The sequence below is a fragment of the Saccopteryx leptura genome, chromosome 1, assembly GCF_036850995.1.
Source record: "Saccopteryx leptura isolate mSacLep1 chromosome 1, mSacLep1_pri_phased_curated, whole genome shotgun sequence".
Lineage (NCBI taxonomy): Eukaryota > Metazoa > Chordata > Mammalia > Chiroptera > Emballonuridae > Saccopteryx > Saccopteryx leptura.
This window is the reverse complement of record NC_089503.1, coordinates 126,295,406-126,315,327: the sequence shown is the minus strand read 5'-3', so window position 1 is coordinate 126,315,327 and position 19,922 is coordinate 126,295,406. Positions and strand designations below refer to the sequence as shown.

General features: G+C 44.5%; 1 protein-coding gene, 1 long non-coding RNA gene and 1 other non-coding gene across 4 annotated transcripts in view; 2 read left to right on the top strand and 1 right to left on the bottom strand.

The window, feature by feature from the left end:
• The window catches only part of SEMA5A (semaphorin 5A), a 487,022-nt gene extending 485,495 nt beyond the window's left edge, over positions 1 to 1,527 (bottom strand). Inside the window, exon 1 of one of the 2 annotated variants that reach the window (XM_066374585.1) lies at positions 1,054 to 1,527. The gene's annotated coding sequence lies outside the window, so the exon portion shown is untranslated. Of the gene's footprint in view, positions 1 to 781; positions 800 to 1,053 lie in introns of those variants that run through there. The other variant, XM_066374594.1, reaches the window with a different exon arrangement.
• A 114-nt stretch (positions 1,528 to 1,641) lies between these two features.
• On the top strand, positions 1,642 to 5,616 carry LOC136399435 (uncharacterized). Its single transcript, XR_010750157.1, has 2 exons — positions 1,642 to 1,954; positions 4,238 to 5,616. It is a non-coding gene; the product is annotated as an uncharacterized lncRNA (long non-coding RNA).
• On the top strand, positions 4,071 to 4,140 carry LOC136389969 (small nucleolar RNA SNORD123). Its single transcript, XR_010748506.1, has one exon. It is a non-coding gene; the product is annotated as a small nucleolar RNA SNORD123 (small nucleolar RNA).
• Positions 5,617 to 19,922: the final 14,306 nt, after the last annotated feature.

Genomic DNA, 19,922 nt, shown 5'->3' with positions numbered 1-19,922 from the left:
CCTAGTCACGGCTCTCAGCATCCTCTCTCGCTCTTGCAGCGCTCGCTCTCAGCGCCCCCTTCCGGGGATCCCCGGGACGCCGCAGGCGCAGGAAAGTTAAATCCCAACTCTGGCCAGCCGCATCCAGGTACAAAGCGAGGAAAGGCCAAGGAGGTGGACGCGTTTCCCGCCAAAGCCCCGGGAATCCAGATCTGACTGTGTTAGGCCCCGCACCCGGCGCCGTGGACAGCGATCAGGAAAACATCACTCCTCGGCGGTGGATTCCGCGCACATCTTGGGAGGACCAGTTCCCTCCGGGCCCGGATCTGCCTCCAGCCCCGAAACCCTAAGCCAGAGGATGCGAAAACCGTGGAGCGGCGGGAAAATGCCCGCGGAAGAAGGTTCGCCTGCCAGCAGCCCATCGGGCCGGCGGTTCCCAAGGCCCCTACATCCCCGGCCGCGGCGTCCAGGGTGGCCCCCAGCCTCAATCTCCCTAATTAACCAAAGCGCTTGGAGGAGTTGAGCCCAAGTCCCACTGCCTACCGTGCGCCGCAAAACCACCGTAACTAGAACAGAAAAAGCTGCCCCAGCTGGGGGGGGGGGGGGTGCTCCGAGGCGGCAGCTATGGGACCGCGAAGCCCCAGCCACTGGGAGCCCTGACCTTCGCTCCCGGCTCTCCGAGCCTGGACGCACGCCGGGTATGCGGGCACAGATCTCCACTGCACACCTTCCCGAGGTGCTGAGTAGGGGGTCCTGTCTCGCCCACCGACCAATCGCCCATGGGGTCACTTCCGATTCTTACCTCTGCACGCTCAGGCCTCGGCAAAGGCAGGGACACAAACTTCCAGTCGCTTCACTAGCTCAACAGTGGGAACCCCCTCATTGATGGTAGTCCTCCTAATCCTGTACGCGCCACCACCCGCTGTTTACCGCTCAGGCCTGCAGATCTACCCTGCCCAAGATCAACATGACCCACCCGCTGACCACTGCCGCCCCCGGGTCCCAGCCAGGAACGCGACACCGCGGGGGCTGCAGCCAAGGCCACACAGGGATGGGGTGAGGGAATTTGCTCACCAGGTGCGATGCGCGCTCCTAGTGCCAGTCACCCTGCGCCTGGATCCCGGGCGAGGTCTGAGGATCTTCTTCAGTGCCCGGTGTGAGAAGTCGAGGCAGCAGCCTCTGCCGACCCTTGCTACTTCCCCAGAGCCGCCCCCAATTAATACAATGCGGGCTGGGGGGCACCGGCTTCAGAGGCAGGCACACCGTCCCTGGGCGCGCGGCCGGCCGGGGGGTGAGTAGGTTCGTTCCCAGTGGAGACGGGCAAGGAGGCAAAGTTGGGTGTCCGAACTAGCTCCGCAGGGGAGCCCCCAGGATGGGGCACACGGACCGGGATACCCCCGCGGAGGGGAAATGGAGATTGAGGGCCGTTGCCCGGTAGGGGCCGTGGCCGGTCCGGGGCTGCGGAGCCCACCCGCGGTAGGAGGGCAGCGCACAGGAGCGAGCGCAGCGAGAACTGCCGCCGCCAGCGCCGCCTTCCCGGATCGAGTACAGCCGCGCGAGCTAGGAGCGCCGAGCCGCCTCGCCCCGCCCCCGCCACGCCCCTGCCGCCACGCCTCCTCCTCCCCCGCCCAGCCCGGGTGAAACCCGAGCGCTCCACCGGACGCCTGACCTCCCAGGGCCCCTCCCCCGACACCGCCCCTTCCCAGGACCGAACCCCTATCTGAGCCTCGGGCACCCCTGCACCCCTGGAGCCCCACTCTAGCCTCCCTGGGGTGAGCGCGTCCAAACCTGGACTTCCGCGGGCTCCCTCTCGCACCACGCAGAACTTGGGTGGCTCCCCGCCCCTGTCCCGCCGCTCGGACGTGGCTACTTTGGTGGGGCGGGGGCAGGGGTAGCTCAGTATAAAGGGCTGGGAGGCGGTGTGGGTTGAGACCTAGACGTGGCGCGTCCACTCTGCCGGCGGCCTCTGCTCCAGGTACGTGAGTGTCCCCCGGCTGATTGCGGCCGTGAGGTGGGGGTGGGCAGGCGCTGCCGGTCCTCTCGGACTTGCGAGGTTGTAACCTTTTCCTTTTTGTGTACCATCCTCTTGCGGGTTCTGAGCTGGAAACTCTATATAAAGACTGAGAGAGTCGTTGCGGGTTCTTGGTGGAGCGATTTGGGAGTGAACCTCCCTTCTAGTTCAGGTCGATTTCAGCGGTGTTCAATCAGGGACCGGCAGGAACAAGACAGGGAGTTAGGTCAGGGGTTCCCCAACTGGTACGCTGAGCGTTAAAATTGGAGCTCCCGAATGGACTAAGGGGCCAAATGTTACTTGTTGCACTTTTGAAGACTCTTTCCGCTCTATCGAGCAAGTACTCAGGTGCAAAGATTCATAACTGGAAAGTAAAGTACCATTCAAGACTCCTAGAATTTGATACTTTGTTGCAAAGCATCTGTTCAGAACTCAGAAGAGCGGGAAGTGACCCCTTCCTTCTGGATGAGGGTAGGGACAGTCTCTCTCAACCCTCTTTTTCTCCATCTGGGCTCAGAGAGTAGTTTTAAAGTTCCCCTTGCATAAGGAAACTCATGACCGACCTCACTGCTGTCCTGTTAGCTAGTGACATAGCATGTCTCTGTGGTCTATGGTCTACATTCACATATCCCTACAGAACCTGAGTGGGTTGTTGGGATGCCCCATACTGGACCAGTGTGCCCATAACTGTGCCATGGAGCTCATCTCTGCAACAAAGAACCCAGTCATATCCAAGAAAAGGACAATAGAAATACAAATTGACATTGATTTGTGTATGCTTTGTAGAAATATATTTTAATGAAAGAATTAAGTGAAAGCAATTCTGAGGGTTTCCATGGAAGCCCAGCCCAGCCCCAAATCCCCTGTCTCTTTCTCACACTGGTGCGGAGCTGCCTGTGTACTCAAGGCCTCACTCGGATTTCCTTTAAGTCATCCGGGAGGAAATGTCAGTAGCTGGGCACCTCTTTGAGAAGCTTTCTCCCCTGGGTTGTGGTGGGAGCACTCAGGCAGGTGCTAGTTGGCTGCCTGGCTCCTGAGACCTTACTGAACAGTTTTACACTTCTCAGTTCTGTGTTTGGCATGAGAGGCACTAGCGCCATTCCTGGCATTCCGATTCTCTTGCCTACGTGGCACAGAGGCTTAGGAACGCCCTGGGAAGAGGAGGCACCATGGGAGGAGGAGACAGCAAAGGTCTAGTCTGACTGATCTGCTCCTGGAGGGGGAGGGGGAGGGAGAGGGGAGGGAGAACATTACTTTACTCTTAACCTTACAGCCCTTGGGTACATGGATACCTTTGGTGCCCCAGCCTCAGGGCAAAGGGAGACAGAAATTAGTGTCCAGATGTGTAGTTAATCTTTGTCCTTGCCTGTCAATCTTGCCATTTAGAGAAAGCTAAGCAGTGGGGGGAAAATACTTATCTACACTATAACCCAGGAGTGCTGATAACATGTAACTCAATAAAGTATGTAACTTTATGTTCACATGGCAGAGGAAGGTCAATTTCACAAGGCAGTTTACAGGATACACCCAAGCATTGTTAAAATATGTATGTTTAGTGATAATGAGTTACAAACAAATTAATAATAAAGATAGACAAGAAACCAAATAATTAGAGTACGTCCTTAAAATGAAATGGCCCTACACTGCGGTGATTTCACCTTGTGACCTAGGGAAAGTTCCTTCACTTCCCTGAGTACCATCTGTTCACCTGGAACTTAAACCTCCCAGCAGGTGTGTCCTTTGTAAGCACTGAAAGAGAAAGAAGATGACGTAAATAAATACCCAGGGTCCAGCCCAGAAGTAGGCTGTCTGCAATGAAATTATTTTTAAAAATCCACAGGTGTTCCCTTGTTCCAAATGAAATTTCTGGGGCTTTTTTTGTTTGTTTGTTTTTTAAGTTTTGCTCACTGAAGAACTTCCTACATTAAGCTTCTCTTCACATTGTAGAACTGGAGGTGATTAATTTCAAAACAGAACTGTTTAGTTTTCTTTTTAAAATAAAATCACAGCTCTCCCCAAACTGTTTTAGGTCATGCGTGCACACAATGTAAAAATGAATGAGAAAATCAACTAAACATTAGGTGAAAATGATGAATTTTGGGGCGCTGATTCATGTGACCTGAAAAATGCCATCCATTTCCTGATTCACCTCAATTTCTGTGGTGATATGAGGGATCTCTTATGCCTCTGAAGTAATTAACCGGTTTTGTCTTGTCTTTATTTTCCTCCCTTGTGCTTGAATTTCAGCTACATCCGCTACACTGCCACCATAGAGGGGAGCAGCAGGGAGGGGGCTGAAGAGAAAGAATGTCACCTGGAGATGCAGCCGCTGCTGTGGTCAGGAGCGACCTTTAAGGGAAACCTCGATACCTGTGACTTCTACAACACACGAGGTTGTATTAGTGTCATGAAAAACCTCAGTCAGAAGTCGTGGCCTATGGACATTCCATTTGAACTGGTTTTTCCTACAAATGAGCCAGAGGACACATTACAATCGTTATCCACAAGTGTTCCCTTTTTACTCCTGCTTTCCTTCTTTTAGATCCATAGCATTTGAGAATTGAAAAAAACTACTAGATTCTCTGATCAGCCCCATGAGTTTTTTTCATAAAATAGCCAAACATTGCTAAAACAATACACAGTTTTATGCCTCACTAAGATTGCCTAGTACTGATTTTTGTTCATATACTGTTTTAAGTATTTGAGAGACCTATGATATGGCAATAGATCATGATGTGATACTCCCCAAAATCTTGACAGGAGAAGAATCACCAAGTGGGGAGACCTCAGGGGGCTTCACCAGGGTTGTTGAGGTTTCTTCTACCCCTAGAAATGCTCATGCCCCCTCTAGTGTAGCGCCCACTCCCATGGCAGAGGTAAGCAAACCAGTTTTATTCAAAAACAACAGCCAGGACCTGAAACAAAATAGAAAATAGTTATGGCTCATTTGAGAACGGGCATAATTGGGCATGGGACAGAGTTTGGCGTTCTGGACCTTAAACTGAAGGACCAAGGCAACCACAAGGGCACCTGTTCACCAGCCTCTGCCCGTCCGTACACTGGACACTCACTCCATCATGCTCTCTCCTCTAGAATCTGTGTCCCAACCACACCCACCCTGTCAGGAACGGCCCAGGTCTGAAAGGGGCATGTTTTGCCCCTGCCAGTTGTTCCATAGAGATTGACACAGAGCCACCTGGCCCTCAACCAACCCAGGTGAGCTTGCTCACCTTTGAGCTCTCTAGATCTCCACAGGTGAGAAGCTCCTCCGGATGTATTTGCCTTGTCTTTATAGTTAAATTCCTAGATATATTTTTCTAGAAACCCAATTTCCTTAAAATAAAATTGTTGTGCTCAAAACACCTCAAGTTGCCTTTTTTATAACTATGGTGTAGGGAGAATGAAAATGCTGGGTTTAAAAGATTTTTGAAATACCTAGAGGAAACGCAGATGGCTTCCTGAGTGTTATTTTCTGTTTATAAGTGAAGAATGGCTGTACTTTTAAAATAGATATGGTTGATGCTCCTTAATCAATGTCCTCTATATTCTTCTGTCTTTGAAAATAGAGATTTTGGGGGAAATTATGTACATTTGTAAATAAATTTTCAAAAACAATGTTCATCCTACATAGATTTAGAAATACAAATTACTCTGCCTTAGTTTATTCCATCATTACCTAGGGAAATTAACTCCTGAATGAAAAGGATATCTACTAAGTGAAATTGGCCAGTAGGCAGTCTCCTGAAGCAAAGAAGTGGGAAGATGAGCTGTCAAGGATCCCATCACCCTTCTGTCAACTCTCATTTCAGACCCTCCTTTCCACTCCCATCCTGTAACCTTAATTCAGAATATCAAGCTTTCGCCCAGAACACCAACACCTCCTAACTGGTCTGCAGGTCCCCCTGTGCCCCAGTCTATAACACTATACTGCATTGATCGTCCCCAAACAACACCCAACCCCCATCACCCTTAATAACAGACCTGATTTTTTTTTTTTTTTTGTATTTTTCTGAAGCTGGAAATGGGGAGAGACAGTCAGACAGACTCCCGCATGCGCCCGACTGGGATCCATCTGGCACGCCCACCAGGGGCGATGCTCTGCCCACCAGGGGGTGATGCTCTGCCCCTCCGGGGCGTCACTGCTGCGACCAGAGCCACTCTAGCACCTGGGGCAGAGGCCAAGGAGCCATCCCCAGCGCCCGGGCCATCTTTGCTCCAATGGAGCCTTGGCTGCCGGAGGGGAAGAGAGAAACAGAGAGGAAGGAGAGGGGGGAGGGGTGGAGAAGCAGATGGGCGCTTCTCCTGTGTGCCCTGGCCGGGAATCGAACCCGGGACTTCTGCACGCCAGGCCGACGCTCTACCACTGAGCCAACCAGCCAGGGCCAACAGACCTGATTTTATTTAAGTTGCAATCTGATCAGCCAAACAAAACAAAACAAAAAAAACCACCCCACTTCCATGGAATTTAGCTGTGACTGACAAGATGTAATTTAGTGGGATTCCGAGAAAGGCTTCATAAAAGAGCAACAACTGTGATATTTCGTGCCCTTTTCTCCTAAAACTGAGGGTCCATATGACTTTGATTAAATTTAGTTTTAAATCCTAGTTTTAAAAATCATCTCTCTTCTACGTATATCTTAGAGACCTAGCATTTCTCCCAGATAATCAGCAACCCCTGAGGCAGAAGACAGTAGCCTGGACCTGACTAGTGATCACAGTGTCCGGACCTCTGGCAGGCTGAAGATAACATCTTCACCTAAGTTATGTCTCAGTTCCTGAGCCCTAAGTGGAATGACCCCTGGCTACATTCCCCTGAGCCTAGACAGAGGGACTCCAGAAAAGACCTCAAAGCTGTCCATTAGACCTAAAGAAATGATTTATTACCTTACCTCACCTTTGGTCAATCTGTTCCTAATATGACCCCAAACTCCTAAACCACAGTGTTTTGTAATTTGCCCTATACATATAATCTGTAGCCTACTCGACATCTGGGAGTCAGATCTTTAGTATTAGCTCCCCTGTCTGGATTGGCCAATTCAATGTTAAACTATTTTTCGTTCCATCCTGCAGACTCCTGCTCATGCATTTCTTTGGGCCGGTGTGCACAGGCAGTCTTACCCAAGGAATAACATTGGGGTCCCAGTAACATCCCACTTCTGAATTCCTGCCTGGAACCTGACTTTGATAGTTGAAATTCCAGCCAACATACAGGACTGTATGGTAACCTTAAGGTAGAACATTAAAGTTGAAAAAAGGAACCTGAATTTCTGGAAACCCTCTGGAGCCCCATCTCAGCCATAGGCATCACCTCCAGACTTCACACAGGAGAAAATCACATTCCCTTTCAGTTTTTTCCCTCTCTATTTCCCTTCCGGGGTTAGCAGGAGAATGTGAATCCTAACAGAAGGTATAAGGTCCTTCCAGATCTGACATCCCTGCATTGTTATCTCAACATCACGACCCGTGCAGACCTCCCTCTGGCTCTGCTTTCCTGCTGTCAGCCCAGTTGGTTGGACAGCACGTGCCCTGGCACTGAGCTGCAGCATTAAAAATAGAATAGAGCAACATGGAGCCAATCCTTGCCCTTGTAGGAATTACAGTCTTTGGGGGAGAGGTCGCTATCAAGGACTGATCCCACAGTATGTAATCAAAAGCTCTGACAAATGCTAGGGAAGACACGGTTAGGGGTGTCTGGTTTAGCCTGGAGAGTCAGGATGGGCATCCCTGAAGGAGGCATGTGAACTGACCTTTGAATGAGCAATGAATGACTAACAAGTAAATGGGGAAGGGAGTGAGATTCCAGGGAATAGTGGAAATATTTTAAAACTTAACTCAAACACACTTGTTAAAACACCAAGGATGATAATATAATTGAAAAAAAAAAATTAAAAATACCAACAGCTATAATCTTCTAAAACAGTAGAGACCGAAAAAAAAAAAATGAAATAAGATAACTTGATCAATTTAGTAGAAGGCTGAAAAGGAAAAGAAGACAAATGACAAGAAAAAATATATAGAAAAAGAAGAACTAGTAAAATTTCAGTAAACACTTAAAATCCAGTTATACCCAAAAGCACAATAACACAATGGGTAAAAGTATGTCGGTCAAAATAATAAAGCTAGGCTCTAAATATACATATCAGAAATATAAATTTTTAAAGCTAAGATCTCTTTCAGTAAAATTTACTATTGAAAGAAGATTCAGTTCACTAGGAAATACAAGTGTGTATGCAACTAACAAAATGGTTTCAAAATATAAAAAGTAAAAATCTACAAAATTATAAGAAAAATTGTCAAATCCACAGTTACTGATGGAGCACATTTCTCTCACTAACTGGTTTCACAGAGGGGAAAATGGTATAAATTTAGATATCCTGAGAAAAACAACTATCAAGTTTTCATGCAAGATTTACAAAAATTAAGTCTATAGCCACAAAGCAAGACTCAATGAATTCTGAATAATCAGTACCATGCACTTAAGTAACAAATTAGTTATTAAATAAAGTATTTAAAATATTTTATATTTGTCAATTGTAAGCAAAATTTCTAATAACACCTGGGACATAGAAGACAGTGAAAATCAGAAATATTTATATTTTGTATGAGAATACAACATAAAAAATCTTACGTGATAGAGCTAAAGCAGTGTTTACAGAGAAAGACTTAAGTACTTATACTATTTTAGGAAAGAAGGACTGAAATTGACAAGCTAAAAGTCCATCTCAAAAAAGTCAGAAATAGAAAAGAGCAAAGGGAAATACCTTAGTAAATATCACATATTAATAAAATACTATAAAGGTATATTGTCTATAGTTTCAATAGAAAATCAACAACATCAAAGCTGTTTAAAAATATATGTTTAATAAAATAGACAAACCTCTGGTAATATATATAATTCACTAGAAAAATGTAGCTTTAGAAATCTAAAGAGGAAATAAGGATTCAAATACAGTTGCAATCATTTAAATAAGCAATCAGTAAATACATAACAAGTAAAACAAAGAGTTCTGGATGGTTTTCCAGGAAGAATCTACCAAATACTCAAGACACTATTAATCCCTATTTTATAAAAGTAATCCTGCCTGACCTGTGGTGGTGCAGTGGATAAGGTATCAACCTGGAATGCTGAGGTCTCTGGTACAAAACCCCGTGCTTGTTGGGTCAAGGCACACATACAAGAAGCAACTACTATGAGTTGTTTCTCGCTCCTCCCCCACTGCCTTTCTCTCTCTTTCCTCTCTCTAAAAATCAATAAATAAAATATTTTTTAAAAAAGCTATTCTAAAGAATATAAATCACAGGCCAAACTCCCCAAAATTCAAGGATGATGTTTTATCACTAGAAAACATACTAATATACGGTAAATGATCTATCTCATTGTCAACATAAAAAAAGTCCAAAGCTGTAAGAATCTTTTATGAGTTAATTTGAGCCAAACTGACAATTGCTGGGAAATAAAATCTGAACAGATTGAGAATATGCTCTGGAAGTAGTAGTTACCACTTATTTTATATATTAGAATCAAAGGGGAATATGTAAAGTGGTTACATGAAATCCACTGGTGACAGATTAGGGAGGCAGGGAAAGCAAAGTGGGAAATCTCTGGGATTGGATAAAAATGTAAAGGAATAGACACAGACTTCTTTTACATTTATGGGTAGAAGATAGTTAACAGTCAACAATTTACAGGGTAACTATAACAATGAGGAGATTTGTGGGCTCAACTCTGGTGGTTGTGCCCTGAGGGGTCTGGAGAAAGAAAGGGAATTACCCAGGCATTCCAAAGCTGAATTTTCCTAGATGCAAATAGACAAAAGACAGGCACAGTTAAGGTAAAGACTGACCTTTACCAGGGAAGCTACCGGCCTGAGACAGGACTACCTGCCATGACCTGCAGGTAAATTTTCATTTCAGATTGTAAGGCCAGTGGCTGCCACCATTGTGGTCATGCAGGTTCTCACTGAATTCAGACAGACAGTAAAGAAACAGTGGAGCCAAGAAATGGTGGGCCATTTCTTTATTAAAGTCTGGCCTATGAGCAAATAGGCAGGGAAAACACTTATTTTTCATTTAGGGCTCCCAAAGCCACTGACAAATTCTCTGGTCCACAACCAGGAGAATCTTCTCTGGTTCCTCCTAGAATCAAAGGCCCCACAAGTCTCAGCTCTGTTTCCCCATCTTCTCTCTCTCTCTCTCTCTCTCTCTCTCTCTCTCTCTTCCAAAACTGGCTTCTCCAGCACTCTGCATTCTCTCTGCTTTCCCTGCAAACCTGGCTGAGCTCACAAAGACCCCGCCTCCAACAAACATTAACAAAGCAATGGCCCCTCCCAAGCAGGAATGCAATCCACAATTTGCAATCAACTGCCTTGCTCTGAGGGCAAGCACACACGTCACTGTCCAGCGCCATTTTTTAACAATAAAAGTGAGCAAACTCAAAAAATACAAATTTTACAAACTCATTTGTCCAACACAGATCATCTCATGTGGTTACTTTCAGTCCCTGAGTTTATAAAGCAACCATGCTGGCCTCTTTGAGCTTGTCAGGTTTAGTATGTGGCCCCTTTTTCTTCCACGCCATCAACAAAATACAGAAAAACCACTTTGCCTGACCAGGTAGGTGGTGGCACAGTGGCTACAGTGTCAGCCTAGAACACAGAGGACACAGGTTCGAAAACCCAAGGTTGCAGGCTTCAGTGTGGGCTCATCTGGTTTGAGCACAAGGCTCCGGCCTGAGCATGAGATCATAGACATGACCACATCATTACTGGATTGAGCCCAAAGGTCACTGGCTTGAAGCCCAAGGTCAGTGGCTTGAAGCCTAAAGGTCGCTGGCTTGAGCCCAAGGTATCTGGCTTGAGCAGGGGTCAATCACTGTCTGGCCAGTAGGCAAGGCCACCACTACAGCCTCCTGGCCCGTGCAGGTTCGCATTTGATTTGGACAGATGGTAACGAAACAATGAAGCCAAGAACTGGTGGGCCATTACCTTTAATCCTAGCTTGCACCCAGTGGGCAAGAAATATACACAGTGGGAAAACACTTCCCTTTCCATTCAGGGCTCCCAAAGCCACTGACTTATCTGAGTTTCCTAGAATCAAAGGTTCTACCTCACCAGTCTTATTCACCTCTGTTCCCCATCTCCTTCTCTCTGCACAAATTCTGCACTAACTGGCTTCTCCTTCAGCACTCCACCATCTTGGCTGCCTCTCCTCTCCTCCGCGTGGCCTTTCTCTGCTTTTCTCCAGCATGAGCTCCTCTGCCCCATTTTATAGTATAGAAATCAAAACCTTTAATCCAATATACAAACAAGGAAGTCTCTGATACAAAGTCACTTATCTGAAGCATAATGGGATTCCTCATGAGAGTGCACCACCCCAAATCATGCAACAGTCAAGGGTGTGGGGAGAATCTTAGTGTTGAGAAGATCTTACTAATAAAAGGGTGGAAAAGGCTTAGTCTAAAAACTAAGACTTAGGCTATAATGACCTTGTTGTCTGCTTACAGCCTGTGCCCCACACCCAATACAAACTATAAGCGAGCAAACATATATATCATATTTACAAACTTATTTGACCCATACTCACTCTGCTGGAGCCCCCCTGTCAAGGCACAGATGAAAAAGCAATCAATGAACAACTTAGGTGCCACAAATAAAAACTGATGCTTCTCATCTCTCTCCCTTCCTGTCTCTCTGTCCCTATCTGTCCCTTTCTCTTGTCTCTCTCTGTCTCTCTCAAAAAAAAAAAAGAAAGAGAGAGAGAGAGAGAGAGAGAGAGAGGAAGGAAGGAAGGAAGGAAAGACAGACCTGGTCCTTGCCGGTTGGCTCAGCGGTAGAGAGTTGGCCCAGAGTGTGGAAGTCCTGGGTTTGATTACTGGTCAGGGCACACAGGAGAAGTGCCCATCTGCTTCTCCACCCTTCCCCCTCCCCTTCCTCTCTGTCTCTCTCTTCCCCTCCCAAAGCCAAGGCTCCATTGGAGCAAAGTTGGACCGGGCACTGAGGATGGCTCCATAGCCTCTGGTTCAGGTGCTAGAATGGCTCCAGTTGCAATGGAGCAACACCCCAGATGGTCAGAGCATCGCCCCCTGGTGGGCATGCCAGGTGGATCCTTGTTGGGCACATGTAGGAGTCTGTCTGCCTCTCCCCACTTCTAACTTCAGAAAATACAAAAACAAACAAACAAAAAATAAAAACAATTAAAAGAAAAAAGAAAAACCACTTCAACAGCTACATAATACAACTTCATAAAATTTAACATGTATTTATAAGTTAGAAAAACTTTCTTAGCTATTAGACTAGTAATAAAAAGGAATTACCATATTTCTCATGTATAAGATGCACCTTAATTTGGGGGCCCAAAATTTTTAAAAAAATGTATTACATAAAGTTATTGAACTCAAGTTTTATTTGTCATAAAATTCATACAACTCCTCATCACTGTCAAAGCTCCCATTCATTAGCTTGTTCTTATCTGTGCCTGATGACGAATCACTGTCTTCAACAATGAATGCAAAAACAAGTACAAAAAAAGTGGGAAATGCAAGTAAAAAAATCTACAACCATTGCATAAGATGCACCCAGTTTTTAGACCCCAAATTGTTCAAGAAAAGGTGCATCTTATACATGGAAAAATACAGTAACCTAATTTGATAAAACCCAAAAAATCAAGGAACTTCACATTTAATTGTGAAAAGGTAAATAATCACTTGAAAGGGAAGATGGAGACAAGCATGCACATATCAAGGCTTCTGTTCAACACTGAACTAATTGGTTGAAAAGTGTCAGCAGGAAAACTTTCTCTTTACTTCCTTTAGTTCTTTCTGGCTGGTTGAATAATTCAAATGACATATAGCAGATTAACAAGAGAAAACCAAATTTTAATTCACATAAGCATGGACATTCCAAAGACAATGAGGCAAAATTAGATAAATACGTCATCTTGGATTAAGGAGAGGCACTTTACAAGTAAATGAGAAAGCAAACAATGGTAAACAAATACATGCAGGGTCACGGAGAAAGAATGGCACAGGGGAAATCTGGAGTTAGAGATTTTTGCTTGGATCCTCCCTGTCTGCCACACTTCATTCATATGTGCTCAAGTGTCTGTACTAAACTTTCTTTTCTGCCCTGGCTGGATGGTGCGGTTGGTTGGAGCATGGTCCCCATATGCAGCAGTTGCTGGTTTGGTTCCCAGTCAGGGCACATACAAAGATAGATTGACGTTGCTGTCTCTTTCTCTCTTTCTCCCTTTCTCTCTCTCTCTAAAAATCAATTTAAAAAAAAGAGTTCTCTTTCTGAAGCTGTTTCTTTACTTGGATTCCTTCAGGCAGGTACAGGAAGGGGTGGGGTGGGGGCAGGGAGTGTGAAAAACTCTTCCTGAGTTTATTGGGCTTTAATTGTTTTCAGCTGGAAATAATCTGCACTCCAGCGGGGGGCACTCTGGGGAGACTCACTCCTGAGTCCCCCTTACCCCGACAAAAAGAAGAAACAATATAATTGTGTCCAGTAAAAGCACTTAAAAACATTTACAGATAAATAATTAGAAGAAAGTTCTACAAATCTGCTAGACTCTCAATACACAAATCAATTGTGTTCCCATAAACCAGCAGCAAATATGAGAAAATATAATTTAGAAAAGATAACATTAACAAAAAAGATCAATAAGTTACCTAAGAAGAATTTTGGCAAAGATATGTTGGGCCTTTGTGGAAAACTTATAAAACTAGCCTGACCAGGCGGAGTGTCGGACTGGGATGTGGAGGACCCAGGTTTGAGACCCCGAGGTCGCCAGCTTGAGCGCAGGCTCATCTGGTTTGAGCAAGGCTCACCAGCTTGATCCCAAGGTCGCTGGCTCGAGCAAGGGGTTACTCGGTCTGCTGTAGCCCCCCAGTAAAGGCACATATGAGAAATCAATCAATGAACAACTAAGGAACTGTAACAAAGAATTGATGTTTTTCATCTCTCTCCCTTCCTGTCTGTCTGTCCCTCTCTCTGGCTCTCTCTGGCTCTGCCACAAAAAAAAAAAACACAAAAACCTTATGAAACTAAATTGAAAGATCCTAAAGAAAGCCTAGATAAATTGATGCTATCCTACATTTATGTGTGGAATGATTTAGTATATAACATCTTGAATATTAAATATTCATTCAGAAAACCCATACTCCCCGAATTCATCCTAAAGTATAATGTAGATGCAATCAAAATCTCACTGGCTGTACAGAACTTAAGTATGTAGATCACAAAATTTATAAGCAAGGCAAGATCACAGGTCTAAGAGTGGTTAAGGAATTTCTAAAGAAAATGAACAAGGTATGGAGGAGTCATAAGGTATCAACACTGTTCATAAAGCTGTAGAAATTAAGACACTGAGATACTGGCACAGGGATGGATGAAGAGAACATGACAGAAGGCTTATAAACAGACCCACATATGCCATCTTTGACATGTGACAAAAAGGCTTAGTGGGAAGAGGTGGGACTCAATAAATGGGTCTAGAACAAGTGACAACCCTGGTGGAAAAACATTGAATTAGAAACCTCCCTCAAGCCATCCATAGAAATGACTTCAAAGTGTATTAAAGCTAAAGTGAGAAAACATTAAAACATTAAGGAAAACATAGAAGACGCTATCTCTATGACCTCTGGGTAGGGAAACAGTTCTCAAAATAAAAGACCAGCCATAAAGAAAAAAAAAATCAATACAGCAAACAACAGTAAAGTTTAGAACTTCCATATGATGAAATATAACTTAGAAGCAAGCCGCAGCCTGGGAGAATTTTCAGTGCATACAACTGACAAAAGATGATAGGCAGAATATATTTTCAAACTCCTCCCAATCCACTGGAGAAAGTGGAAGCAATAGAAAAATGTGCAGATGAAACAGGAAGCTCAACAGCCAATAAACATTAGAACAGACTACAGCCTCCCTAATAATCATGGAGATTTAATTAAAACAATATGGCATCATGCCATACCAATCAGATTGGCAATAATAAAAACGTCTGGTGATACCAACTGCTACCGGATATTGGCAAGGGAAACTTTAGAGGTGTAAATTGGTACAATCACTTGGGAAAGCATTTTGGCCACTCTTGTCAAGTTAAAAATGTCCACTCCATACAGCCCTGTTGGCAAAGCTGCAGAGGACATGCAGTATAATGCCAGTTTATTAAACTATTAAACAAGAAATCATATCTATATAATGTATGAATACACACATAGTACGTAGTTAAGTAGCACAGAAATGATAAACACTACATTCAGGTTGTTTATCTGGAGTAATGGGCAGGGCACAGAGCTTGTGAAAAAATGAAAATTTTTATCTGTTATTCTGTTTTCCATTTAAAAAAAATAGGATATAAAGCAAATATTGAAAAATGTTAAGATTGGATAGAGCTGATTTGACAGGTGTTTGTTAGATTATCCTTTTCTGTATGCTCACAAAATGTCATAATTCAATAAAGAAGGTTAATCGGGAATAAGGAAGTGCAGAGAGTGGGCAGAGGAAGCTCATTAGAGCAGTTTGTCCTGAAGAGGAACAAAGAACCTGGTAGCAGCTGGAGCAACGTGAGCACAGTCAGCTCTTCTTTAAAGTGGGTCATTGAAAGCATGTTTATACATTGATTGAAATACCTTCAGAGACAGAGAGAAGTTGCCTTGCAGCAGAGAGACAAGATAATCCCGGAAACAAAGATCTGCAAAGATAAGAAACAAGAGAATTTGTGTTTGGAGAGAGCAGGGGCTGTCTTAGCATAGTCACAGAGAGAACCAAGGGAAGCCAGGCACAGGCAGGAATGGAAGTTTTGCTGGTGCAGATGAAGACCTGCCCCTCTAAGAACTTTTGTTTATTTTCCTAAGGAAGCAGTCCTCCTGCAGTATGGAAGAGGATTGGTTCCAGGACTTCTCCACCCTCCCCCAACACTAAAATCTGCAGATGCTCAAATCCCTTACATAATACAGCATAGTATTTGCCTATGACCTATGCACAACCTTCCATTTACTTTAAATCATCTCTAGGTTACTTATAATACCTAATACAATGTAAATGCTATGTAAATACTTGCTGGACTGTATTGTTCAGAGAATGATGACAAGAAAAAATCTGTACATGGACAGACACAGCTATCTTAGGCCTGTCTACATAGTACACATCAGCAACAATATAACATTTTTCCTAATATTTTCTATCTGCAGTTGGTTGAATCCATGATGGAAAACTGACAGATAAGAAGGACCAACTGTATAAGGTCAGGGCTGAGTGGGAAGCAGGGAGAGGGCATGAATGTTACAGAAGAGAAGCAACGCTATAACATCAACGTCTTGGAAATCAGGAAAACAAGCGTGACTGTAATCTCCAAGCTACACTGAGTGACCAGTTGCAGCTTGTGCTCATCATTTTAAAATTAATTCCATCCATATTATAGTGGAATTTTCTCCAGCAAAGTTTAGCATTTCAGGGTCATATGCAGAGAAGGCCAATGATTGGGTCCATCCAGAAGATAGCTTCTCCGGGTAACAGTAAAAGAGAGAAGCAGGAAAGCTGAAGATATTTGCAAGAAAGTGACTTAAGGATGGTCATGCAATGCAAGCTAACCAAAAGGACATGGGGACAAAAATGATGATGGTGTCAATGGACTGGAGGACAAAATGAGGTCAGGGAATCGTTGCAGTGGGAACCTGGAGAAGCGAACAAGAGAAGTTGTTATGGGGGATGGGGAGGCAGAGGAGGTAAGTGGTTGAAGGTGTGTCCATGACAATGGGGAATGAGGTGGAGAAGTTCATGGTGTTGAAAGCAGATAGGACAGATGTGTCATAGAACAGAATGCCAGCATTTTAGATATGTGCCCAATGTTGATGTTAAAGTTACCAGGAGGGATCTTCAGTGAATACAGCAGTGGGATGATACAGAAAGTTCAGGAGACAGCAGCCAGAAGCAAGTAATTAGTTCTGTCATCATATTATAGAGTTTGAAAATGTGGTTCAGAGAGGATATGCCTCTACGAAGCACGTGCAAACTAATAACCAGAGGAACCCAGAAGTGTCTGACTTCAACTCTGTCCTCTTTCTTCTATACCAGCCTTTTAATACAAGTTTCAACACAGTAAACTTAAATGACTGTACAGTGGAATCTGATGTTAATCTCCAGTACCTCCTTGGGACAGAACCAGTCACCAGGACCCTTAATCAGTGTGACTAATTAGAAATATCTTGGGAGTTTTTCAACATAAACAAGCCCAGGCTGACCCTACACCTAGTGAATCAATCTCTACAGGGTGAGTCCAGACCTATGATTTTGAAAAAGTTCCCCAGATAAAGCTGATATGTAGCCTTATTACCTACCATTAACCTCAGGTTACTGTTAGTACGAAAGCACACCTGTCTGCAGAGCATAAATGGTTCTCATAGTACTGAGAAGGAAAGGAACTGCGAGAACAAAGACTAGAGTGTCTACTTGTATTTTCCTGTCTATATCTAAGGGTTATGCTCTGAGTATCCTATACGGCAACTCACTCCATACTAAATTCCATTGAGAGATACATTTTTCTGTTTAGAATCTTATGGGATCAGAGAACATTCTAAATATTTGCTCATCTTGCTCAAAGACTCACTGAAAAATCAACTTTTATCGGTTGATTTCTATAAAAGGTTTTGCTTATCTGTAATATAATCTGAAAAATGTTTGTTGCCACGTTTATTCCTTTTGAGACTGACGATATTACGGGGTCACGCTCTGCCTCTCTGTCACACACACACATTCACACACACACACCTTTTCTCTTCTGCTAGGGTCACATCTGCATCTTGTGCATGAGTGGAAGGAGCCTTCTGTGGAATCTGGACAGAGGGAGCATTTCCCAGGGAGCAGCACAGGACCATTTTGACCACTGTTTACTCTCCTTCTAGCCTAACTTCCCAGATCGACAAGCAGAAACACCATCATTGAATCATGCCAGTGCAAAGGCTATAACAATATTTATTTTACCTTTTCCTGCCCTCAGGAGGTGTGATTCTGATTCACCCGAGGGAAACGTGTCAGGACCTTGGGTAGGTGAACAAATGGCCCGTGGGTACTTCATTCCCAGAAAATTGTGCCACAGCTTCCGTGTCCACCGAGACAAATGGTGCTCCACACTCTGAGTGGGCTGGCTTGCCTTCTCTTTCATTCTCCAGAGCCTCGTGCAGTGATCTGTCTACATAGGATGACTGCATCGAGGAAGTCACAGACATCTGAAGCTCCACAGTCCTCAAAGGGTCTTGCAGCGTGTCTTTCATAGAACTGACATGTATGGGGTTTCCTGCTTGCCAGGCTCTGGCTTCAGAGGTTTAAACTATTAACCTGCTGACCCCTTCCAATAATTCCGAATGCTGGGAACTTGGTTATCACCACTTCCTGGATGAGAACACTGTACACAGAGAGGGGAAGTCATTTCCCTCGCGACAAAACAACCAGGAGGCGGAGGTGGGATTCAGATGGCACCACTGCTTTCACTAGCCCAGGGTTTGGCCAGCGTTTCCTATAAAGACCAGCTAGTAAATATTTTGGCTTTGTGAATTTGTTGTAACTCTGGACAACACATAACCGAATTGTGTTCCAGTAACACTTTAGGTACAAGAGCAGGCAGAGGCCTCGGGAGGCCCCAGGGTGTTGACACCTGCTCCAGCACAGCGGTGCTCCAACATCAGCATTTGTCAACATCAGCGGGAGCGTCAGTTAAGGCTGAACTGGTGCCCAACAGCTTCCTGCATTTGTGACTCATGAGGCCCTGGGTAAAGCCCGAGCTTGGCATCATGCAGCCTGTCTCCAGGTGATGCTGACACTAGGGGTCCAGGACCACACTTTGAGAACCACTGTCTAGAGCAGGGCTAGTCAACCTTTTTATACCTACCGCCCACTTTTGTATCTCTGTTAGTAGTAAAATTTTCTAACCGCCCACCGGTTCCACAGTAATGGTGATTTATAAAGTAGGGAAGTAACTTTACTTTATAAAATTTATAAAGCAGAGTTACAGCAAGTTAAAGCATATAATAATAATTACTTACCAAGTACTTTATGTTGGATTTTCGCTAAGTTTGGCAGAATAAATCTTTATAAAACAACTTACTATAGTTAAATCTATCTTTTTATTTGTACTTTAGTTGCTCCACTACCGCCCACCATGAAAGCTGGAACACCCACTAGTGGGCAGTAGGGACCAGATTGACTATCACTGGTCTAGAGGAATATTAACAAGTGCAACCTGCATATTATCTTCCGAAAGCAATCAGAATTAATATAAAAGCTTGCCCTTCCCATGATGAAATCCCTATCATTTCCTCCCCCTTTATTCTTAGGAATTTTGTTTTCTGGAGCATCAGCTCTTCAGACAGGAACCACGTTTTTATCTTCTTGGTAGTCATAGTGCCTGGCACAGTGGCTTATGGTACCAGGTGCTCAAAAATGTTTGCTTGTCGAGGGAAAAGAAAATGAATGACTATCTTGCTGTGATGCCAGATCATTTCCAACAATTTTTAAATGGGACAGAAATACTAAAGATTTGGGTAAATTGCTATAATTCAGAGAATGACATTGCCTAGTATGAGGAAATCACTTATGTACAGTAGCTCATTTCTCAGTTGACACATTAAGAAAAAATCTACATCTTAAGACAGTCTTGAGTTTTGTCCAAGTCACATCAAATGTAGCCTGCTCAGAGTCTGATTCTCCTCAAGAAGAGGCTCTTGCCTGTCAGGACAGGGTTCCTTAGAGATTGGGGACAAAAGAAGTTGCAGGTTGTAGGTTCACAAAAGGCATTACCAAGCTAGGCAATAGCAGGCCCAGAGTTACAAGGTTCGGATCAGGCTAACTGAAGGCATCTAGAAATAACCCGAGCGAAGGACACAAGCTGGGGCTGACTCCACCCTGCGGGCAAAGAGCAGAGGTATAGCCAGGGGCTACCT